This window comes from Apium graveolens, chromosome 1 (genome assembly GCF_009905375.1).
Source record: "Apium graveolens cultivar Ventura chromosome 1, ASM990537v1, whole genome shotgun sequence".
NCBI classification, from domain to species: Eukaryota; Viridiplantae; Streptophyta; class Magnoliopsida; order Apiales; family Apiaceae; genus Apium; species Apium graveolens.
The window spans coordinates 188,848,360-188,858,537 of record NC_133647.1 but is presented as its reverse complement, the minus strand read 5'-3'; the positions used below and the strand labels follow the sequence as shown (position 1 = coordinate 188,858,537).

The following is a 10,178-nucleotide window of genomic DNA, read 5'->3' as shown; positions in this document are numbered from 1 at the left end:
GGTCACATCCTGATCCTGCACCCGCATAGTAAGTTCACCTTTCTGCACATCTATCAAGGTACGACCAGTAGCCAAGAACGGTCTTCCCAAGATTATGGGAATCTTCTTATCTTCCTCGAAATCCAGAATAACAAAGTCTGCAGGAAAGAAGAGCGTATCCACCTTGACTAGCACATCCTCCACTATGCCCCTTGGGTAAGTAATAGAACGATCAGCTAATTGTAGAGACATGTAGGTGGGTTTTGGATCAGGAAAATCCAACTTTTTAAAGATCGACAACGGCATCAGATTGATGCTTGCTCCCAAATCACAAAGGCACTTGTCAAACGACAACTTACCAATGGTGCAAGGAATGGTGAAGCTACCTGGATCTTTAAGCTTTGGAGGTAACTTTTGCTGCAGCACAGCGTTGCATTCTTCCGTTAGAGCAACGGTCTCAAGGTCATCAAGTTTCACCTTCCTTGAAAGAATACTCTTCATAAACTTCGCATAACTAGGCATTTGCTCCAGAGCCTCAGCGAAAGGTATATTGATGTGAAGTTTCTTGAACACCACCAGAAACTTACCGAACTGCTTATCCAGCTTTTGTTGTTGCAATCCCTTAGGGAAAGGTGGTGGAGGATAGAGCTATTATGTGTTTGTTTAATGTTGATCATATATATATATATATATATCGTATGACTTTTCATTATTGAATTATTTTTCTTTTAAAAAAATATTAAAAGAATGATTCAGGTCAATTATTTTAACCCACTCGTCCGATGAATTCAGAGTCTGCTCAAGAATTCAGATGAAGTAAACAAACAACCGGAACAACAATCGTGTTGGATTTATATCGCAGCGGAGGCATGGTAAAACACTTTTACACATATAAAATCCAAATAAAAGCATATAAATCGTGATTAAAACATATGAATCGATTACTAACCTTTAATAGCGATCCAAAAGCAACGATCGGAGATCCTTAGCAGCTGCTCCTCAAACGTGAAACACTCCACGGGTATCCACCAAGAAAACGACGTTAAGGAGGAGGAGGAGGTGGAGAGAATTAGGTTTTCTCAAAACTTTTTGGGTTCGGGTTAAAAATAAAAATAGGGTTTATAATAGTATATTTATAGGCAAAATTTTCAGCTGAAATTTTCCCATAAAATATTATTATTATTAACTCATTTATTATTCTCATTAATAATTAAAACACTTTTTAATTATTAATCCTTTTTCTAAACACTTTAGAAATAATTCTCTCTCTTGATTTAATTTTCAAAAATTAAATTTTTAATTAATAATATTAAGAACTTTTCTTAATTAATTTATAATCAATTAAATCTCATTTAATCAATTATTAAATTTGCCAATTAATTATTTATTTCATAAATAAATAATTATCAGCCATTATTAATTAATTCCTCCACCATTAAATCATTCTCTTTTTATGGTGTGACCCTGTAGGTTCAATATTAAGCCGGTAGTAGAAATAAATAATAATAAAACTATTTTATTATTATTTATATAAATTCTCTAATTTATTAAATATGATTAATTAATTTATCATATTTATTCTACATCGTGAGAGATACTTCTCAGCATATCGCGACTATCCGGATAATATGAATTCACTGCTTAGAATACCAAGAACCTATTCAGTGAATAGTTACCGTACAATAAACTCCTTCTACCCTACAATGTCCTGATTAAATACAAGGCATGGATCTCGTGTCAAGCCTATCTAATTTAATCACTTGCTTACCATTTACTATGCTTAGTTCTATGCAAATTAGAAACTCCTTTCTAATTTCATTCACTCTGGCCAGAGATTCCTGAACTAGCATAAGTGGATCAGCCTTGAACATTCGCTTCCTTCACTGAAAGGGGTAGATCCTTTATTGATCATACACTATCTTCGTGTACAAATTCCTATACCCAATAGAGCCCTAATAATTGTCCCTGGAAACTAAGAACTAAACCAAAGCATAGTTCAGTGTACACAAGATGACTGTGATGACCTCAAGTATAAGGATACTTGTACAATGATCACTATGTGAAAAACTGCTGACACGTGAGTGAACTCCATCAGTTGTTCAGCTATGCGAGTCATGTTCAGTGAACTTATTCTATAATAAGCACCTACATACTAGCTATAGTGTCACCACACAAATGTCTATGAGAACAGACATCATTCATAATGAAGCAAGCATCGTATGTACCGATCTTTGCGGATTATTAATTACCAGTTAGTAATCCTATGATCAAGAACTATTTAAGTTTAGAGTTATCATCTTTTAGGTCTCACTATTATGATCTCATCATAATCCATAAAAAGCTTTACTCTAAACTATGGTATATCTTATTTAAACACTTAAAAAGATAGAGCCCATAATAAAAATAAAACAAGTCTTTTATTAATATCAATGAAATCAAAACAGATTACATAAAAAGTTATTCCTAAATCTTAATACATGATTGGACTTAGGACATATTCCTTTCAATCTCCCACTTGTACTAAAGCCAATCACTCTGGTATCTAATACCCATCTTGTCTTTATGACGATCAAAGTGACTTTCATAAAGTAGCTTTGTGAGTGGGTCTGCTATGTTGTTATGTGTTTCAACTCTAATTCAATACAACACAAGAAATGTTATCGCGCTCCCACTAACCCTTTTGTAGACACATGGTTCATCTACGTTTTTCATAAAACCAAACTCTTTGATTGTCTCATCAAAACGGATGTTCCATCTACGAGAAGCTTGCTTTAAACCACATATGGTTCGCAACAGCTTACACACTAGGTTTTCATTTCTCTTGGAAAGAAAACCATCTGGCTATTTGTCAGATTTCATAGTCGTAGTAAGCAGCATTCGCAAGCAAAATCTGAACTGATTATAACAGGGCTACAGGTAAAAGATTTCATCAAAGTCAATCCATTGCCTTTGCTTGAATTCTTTTGCCACAAGCCTGGCCTTAAAGGTCTCCACCTGGCCATCTGCTCTAATCATTCTTTTGTATCCCGTATACATAGATTTCATTCCGTATTTCATGGCACTATGCCATTTCTCTGAGTCAACACTACTCATAGCCTCATTATAGGTCACAGGGTCGTCATCATCAATGATCGACAACTCATTGTCATTATTAATGACAAGGCCATATTACCTCTCAGGTTGGCGAGACACTCTCCCTGACCCACGAATGGGCTGTTCCACAGAAGGTTGTTCAGTCAGAACAGGTGTTTCCACTTGATCCGTAGTAGTTTGTGCTTCTTGAACTTCATCAAGTTCAATTTTGCTCCCACTGTTTCCTTTAAGGATAAACTCCTTTTCCAAGAAGGTAGCATGTCTGGAGACAAACACCAGATGATCGGTGTAAAAGTAATACCCTAAAGTCTCTTTAGGATATCCCACAAAACTACATTTTACGGATCGATATTCCAGCTTATCTGGGTCAACTTTCTTGACATAAGCTGGACATCCCCAAATCTTAACGTGTTTAAGACTCGGTTTCCTTTCTTTCCATATCTCATACGGAGTTTGAGGAACAGATTTGGAAGACACCTTATTCAGTAAATATGATGAGGTTTCAAATGCATAACCCCATAGGAATACTGGAAGATTTGCATAGCTCATCATGGACCGAACTATGTCTAACAAAGTTCGATTTCTCCTTTCAGATACTAATCTGGAGGCGTCCACTGGGAGACTATACCATTTACTTTGAGATAATCCAGAAACTCTCCATTCAAGTATTCACCACCTCGATCTAATCGAAGAATTATAATACTATGTTTGGTTTGTTTCTCCACTTCATACTTATACTCTTTGAACTTTTCAAAGGCTTCAGACTTGTGTTTCATCAAACACATATCCGAATCTAGATCTATTATCCATGAAAGTAATGAAGTATGAAAATCCACCTATGGCTTGCGTAGACATTGGTCCACATACATCTGTGTGTACCATACCTAGCAAATCTGCAGCCCTCTCTCCATGTCTACTAAATGGAGACTGCAGTGCCACAATGAAGTGAGATTTTCATCATCCCTTTTCTTTTATTAGTTTGTTCAATCTGAAGTAAATTATGTCACCTTTATACAGACCATTATTTAAAGTACCACGTCCATAAAGAATATTATCTCTAAGAATTAGACATTCATTATTCTCAATAATAAATGAAAATCCAGCCAAGTCTAACATGGGAATAGAAATAATATTCCTCACAATCGAGGGAACAAAATAACAATTATTTAAAATAATAGTCTTGCCCGTAGGCATATGTAAATGAAATGATTCTACATCTTCAGCAGCAACTCTTGCTCCATTTCCCATCAGTAGAATCACCTCCTCTTCCTCAAGAGTCCTACTTCTCCTTAGTCCCTGCAACAAATTGCAGATATGAGAACCACAGGCGGTATCTAATACCCAAGTAGAAATTTGATTTAATGACATATTCACTTCTATCATGAACATACCTGAATTAGAAGCGGTAGTCTCACTACCCTTCTTCTTCTTCAATTCTGCAAGGTAAACCTTGAAGTTCCTCTTCCAGTGCCCCACCTTGTTACAGTGAAAGCAAACAACTTTGCTCTTGGGGTCTTCAGCTTTTGGTGGAACCGACATTTTCTCACCTACTTTCTTCTTCTTGGAAGGGTTCCTCTTCCTTTTCTTAGGATTGGAACCTTCACCAATTAGAAGAACAGAACTCTTCTTAGGGGAAAATTCGATTCCGCAGTCTTCAACATGTTGTGGAGTTCAGGCAGGCTGACATCCAACTTATTCATGTGAAAGTTCACAACAAACTGCGAGAACGAACTCGGAAGTGATTGCAAGACCAAGTCTTGGCTCAGCTCCCCATCCATGGCAAAACCAAGTTGTCCAAGACATTCAATCAAATTGATCATCTTAAGTACATGGTCATTCACAGATGATCCCTCAGACATCCTACAACCGAACAGCTCCTTCAATATCTCATATTTAGCTGTCCTCCCTGCCACATCATACAACTCTTGTAGATGCATGAGGATAGTGTGAGCTTCCATATGCTCATGTTGCTTCTGTAGCTCAATGTTCATGGAAGCTAGCATGATGCATTGAGCAACATTTGCATCATCTACCCACTTACGATACACAACATGTTCATCATTATGTGCATCACTAGCAGGTTCAGTAGGCTTAGGTGAGTCAATCACGTATTCCAGCTTCTCAATCCTGAGAACAATTCTCAAGTTTCGAAGCCAGTCAGCATAATTAGGACTAGTCAACTTGTGAGCATCTAGTATGCTCCTGAGTGATAGTGCAGAAGACATAATGTATATAGTAAATATGTAAATGATAAACACATAACAACACTTAGCAAATATTCGATTTCATTTTTAAAACACTATATGAATCGGGTCTTTATTCATAAGTGGCTCCCACTAGTTTATCTAATTTATTCAACCCCCTACGTGAAAAATTAAGCATTCATAATGCTAGTGGGAATAGGGATCCTACATTCCATCACACAACCTCGGCTGTGGCACGAACCGCCATGTAATATTCAATAGGCGGACAACTCTTGTCAATTACATCTTATGTTATTCCCTAATCAAACTTTAGCCTCTTGAATAATTGAGTCACGGTTGTGGCACGACAAACTCAATATTCTAAGTCAAGTCTAACCCAACATTCCGTACAATTGAATCAGTCCCCAAAGGCCCACGGCTGTGGCACGCACCGACCTTTAGATTCTTATTCAATGTACATAATAGCAATAACAAAAGCTGGATAAGCTGGTTAGTCTTATCCAGCTTTTGTTGTTGCAATCCCTTAGGGAAAGGTGGTTGTTCCAAGGTCTTAATAGAAACCACCTGACTCTTGCATAACAACTTAAGTTCCTCAAAATCAGCACTAGTAGGTGCAGCTGCACTTCCCTGTTGAGGATATGATTGCCTTTGAGCATATTGCTGCGGTTGCTGGAATCCAGGTGGATTGAACTGTTTACTCACACCTTGCTGATATGGTGGCTGAATAGCATTCTGATTATTACCCCAGCTGAAATTTGGATGATTTCTATTGTTAGGATGTTAAGTAGCTGGCACAGGCTGCTGTTGTCGCGGATAATTATTCACATACTGAACAGATTCGTTGACAAGAGAACACTGATCCGTAGCATGAGAACCTGCACAAAGCTCACAGACCATAGCTATTTGATTAACTCCATAGGTAGCTAGAGAATCGACCTTCATAGACAGCGCTTGGAGCTGCGCTGCAATAGCGGTGGCTGCATCGACTTCCAGAATACCTGCTACCTTCCCAGGCATCATCCTCTGAGTTGGGTTTTGATGCTCATTTGCAGCCATAGTCTTAATAAGATTATAAGCCTCAGTATAGCTTTTGGCCCACAAGGTGCCTCCAGCTGCTGCATCGAGCATGGGCCGAGATTGGGCGCCCAAACCATTATAGAAACCAGTGATCACCATCCAATCGGGCATTCCATGATGTGGACACTTTCTCAACATTTCCTTGTAGCATTCCCAAGCTTCACACATAGATTCTGTAGGTTGCTGCGCAAACTGAGTAAGAGCACTCCTCATAGCAGCAGTCTTTGCCATTGGATAAAACTTCACCAGAAACTTTTGCGCAAGATCTTGCCAAGTAGTGATGGACCCAGCTGGTTCAGAATGTAACCAGTCCTTAGCTTTATCCCTCAGTAAGAATGGGAAAAGCCTCAGCTTGATAGCCTCATCAGTCACGCCATTATACTTGAAAGTACTGCAGATCTCGACAAAATTCCTTATGTGCATGTTGGGGTCTTCCGTCGCAGCTCCTCCAAAAGAAACAGAATTCTGCACCATCTGAATAGTGCATGGCTTGATTTCAAAGGTGTTAGCTTGAATAGCCGGATGAAGAATGCTTGACTGAATGTCATCAATTTTAGGCCGAGAAAAGTCCATAAGAGCTGGATCGGCCGGAACAATACGATCACCCATGATTACTGGTTCTTTCTGCTCACTTCCTGAATCCGAATCTTCAAAATCTATCTCCTCCAGAATATCAAGAACTTCGTCTGTCTCTTCAGCTGTATCTAAAGTCCTCTTGCGAGTACGAGAACGAGTTTGCATAAACGCTCGCTAAAGTACCTGAAACACAACCAGAAATAATAAGTAACAAATACGTCTTAATCACTGAGTCCTAACGACCAATGATGGTAAGTACATAAACTAAACACATACGCCGAGTCCCCGGCAGCGGCGCCAAAAACTTGTTAGGGCGAAAACACGCGCTAATAATACACGCAAGTATACGCGTTCGCAAGTAATATAGAATACTTTCTAGTTCGTTCCCAAAGACACTCAGACTAATTATGTTCAATTAAACTCACTCACCAATGTATGATTACTTCTCAATGTCAAGACACTAACACTTAGAATTGTTGACTAAATATTAATTACAATTAACTACTTAATTAACCACTTAATTAACACTTCGAATTAACAATATTAAAACACTCATGAGATCACAACTTCATTACTACTTCCTTCAATAGTCATTGTTATTACCCTTAGCATGCAACAGTGATGATATTAATCGAATAACACGAAACTGATAAAAGCCAACTTTCATTGTACTAATACCATTCTACCAAACATCCACAATTAAGATAGAAGTTGAATAGGCATCAATTATGTTGAGTCCCTATATGTCTACAAGAATTGACAACATAATGATTTAAGCACAAGTTATTCCTTCTGATTACACAGGGCGAATAAAACGGTTAGAGTTACCCACTAATCATGCAACATCATACATGAACCTACGCTTGCATGGCAAGTTCTAAATCTCGAGATCCACCTTCGCTTCACAAGAGATTAACACCCTATCTTATATGTTCGCGACACACATAAGACAAATACGCACAACCAATACTAGATATCATACAATCATCACACACTAAGGTATTAAACAACTAACTAAAGAATTCCATAGTAAATCCGTTACGACCCCATGACCACGATTAGCCCATGATAGCATTTATCGTCATCATGGGTTCATATGAAAACATGATAAATAAACACAAGAGAATAATAACTAAACTAATTATATTAAACCAGAGTACGTCACAAGAGTAAATAGGTTCAAAAGCAAGAAAACTAGCATCCAACGTTAAAACAAAATAAGAATCACAAGAAAATATGCTTCCTCTTCATTGCGGTGTGCTAAAACGGTCTTCTTCCTTGTCTCCTTCTCTCCTTGCTTAATACAACGATCCAACCTCGTGAAAACGTCTCTAAATCTACTTATATAATAGTCCCATAAAACTCAGATTACATAGAAGTTGGAAGCCAAACAGAAGTAGAAGTCTAAAATAAATTATCAAATTTCCCGACCCTGCGCGGCCGCTCAGCATAGCTGAGCGGGCGCTCAGGACCCTACTGGAAAATTCCTGAGTTTGCTCCGTTTCTTCGCTGTAATCTGCCCCTTTCTTTCCTCTCGCAATGCTGAACACATGCCAAGGCTTATTCTTGATGATTACTCCTCCGAAATGCAACTATTACCCTAAAATGCACAAACACTAGAAAAATGCATCAAATACACAAAATACTTGATTTCAAGACACCAATTTAAGCTATTTTAAGACGTTCTAAGTGGTATAAAATGCCACTTATCAGTCAGTAAATTGACTTATCGAGACTCAAGAAGTCTTAAAATGACTTGTCGATAAGTCTGTTAGACTTATAGAGAACTCGGTTCTCTATATACTTTTGATCAATTTGATTATGCCTTGTGTTAATTTTACATACTAAGGATGTAAATTAACAGCTAAACAGTTTTCTTAGAATTTTAAAAATTCCAAGCTGAATTTTTATTTTTGAAAAATAAATATGCAGAGATTTCTGAAATATTTATAATTCATATTTCAGTTAATTTCCAATTAAATCAAATTAATTTTAATTTACTAGAAATTAATCTGCTGCAATACATTAGCTGAGTTCTTGCCTTAGAACGAAGAATTAAGAATTTCAATTTCACCTACAATTCTAGTAAAAGTTGCTTCACCCAAAGGTTTAGTAAAAATGTCAGCTAAATATTTTTCTGTTGGAACAAAAATAAGCTTAATGGTACCATTTATAACATGTTCTCTAATAAAATGGTACCTTACATCAATATGCTTTGTTCTAGAATGATTAACTGAATTAGCCACTATAGATATAGCACCAATATTATCACACATAATTGGAATTTTGTGTAACACTGGGCCATAGTCCATTAGCCGATTTCTAATCCAAAGCACTTGAGTACAATAACTTTCTGCAGCTATGTATTCAGCTTCTGCTGTAGAAGTTGACACATATTGTTGTTTATTGATATACCAGGATACAAGTCTTTGTCCAAGAAACTGACAGCTTCCACTAGTGCTCTTTTGGTCAACCCTGCATCCAGCAAAATCTGCATCTGTGTAGCCAACAGCTTCAAAACCAGTTCCATTAGGATATCATAAATTCAAGTTTGGAGTCCCTTTCAAGTATCTGAAAATCCTCTTTACAGCCATCAAATGTGTTTCTTTTGGATTGGCTTGAAATCTTGCACACAAATATGTAGCAAACATGATGTCTAGTCTACTTGCAGTCAAGTAAAGCAATGATCCAATCATCCCTATATAGCTTGAAATATCAACACTTTTGCCCTTTTTATCTATATCCAACTTTGTTGCTGTAGACATAGGTATAGTTGCAAGTGAACAATCAACCATACCAAACTTCTTCAATAAATCTTTGACATACTTAGTTTGGTTGATGAAGATTCCAACACTTCTTTGACTGACTTGTAATCCAAGAAAGTAACTTAATTCCCCCATCATACTCATTTCATATTCACCCTGCATAAGCCTGGAGAATCTTTGGCAACGCTTTTCATTCGTAGAACCAAAGATGATATCATCCACATAAATTTGAACTAGGATCATATCATCACCATGTTTATTGTAAAAGAGAGTTTTTTATATAGTCCCTCTACTAAAACCATGCTTAAGTAGGAATTCTGACAATGTATCATACCAAGCTCTAGGTGCCTGCTTTAGTCCATATAGAGCCTTGAGTAGGTTGTACACAAAATCTGGAAATTTTGGATCTTCAAAGCCAGGTGGCTGTTGCACATAAACCTCTTCTTCTAGCTCACCATTTAGGAAGGCACTCTTGGCATCCATT

The 10,178-nt window shown here is 37.3% G+C and overlaps 1 non-coding gene across 1 annotated transcript; it reads left to right on the top strand.

Moving 5' to 3' along the window:
- The first annotated feature begins 6,462 nt into the window (after positions 1-6,462).
- LOC141683629 (small nucleolar RNA R71) lies at positions 6,463-6,569 on the top strand. Its single transcript, XR_012560383.1, has one exon. It is a non-coding gene; the product is annotated as a small nucleolar RNA R71 (small nucleolar RNA).
- Positions 6,570-10,178: the final 3,609 nt, after the last annotated feature.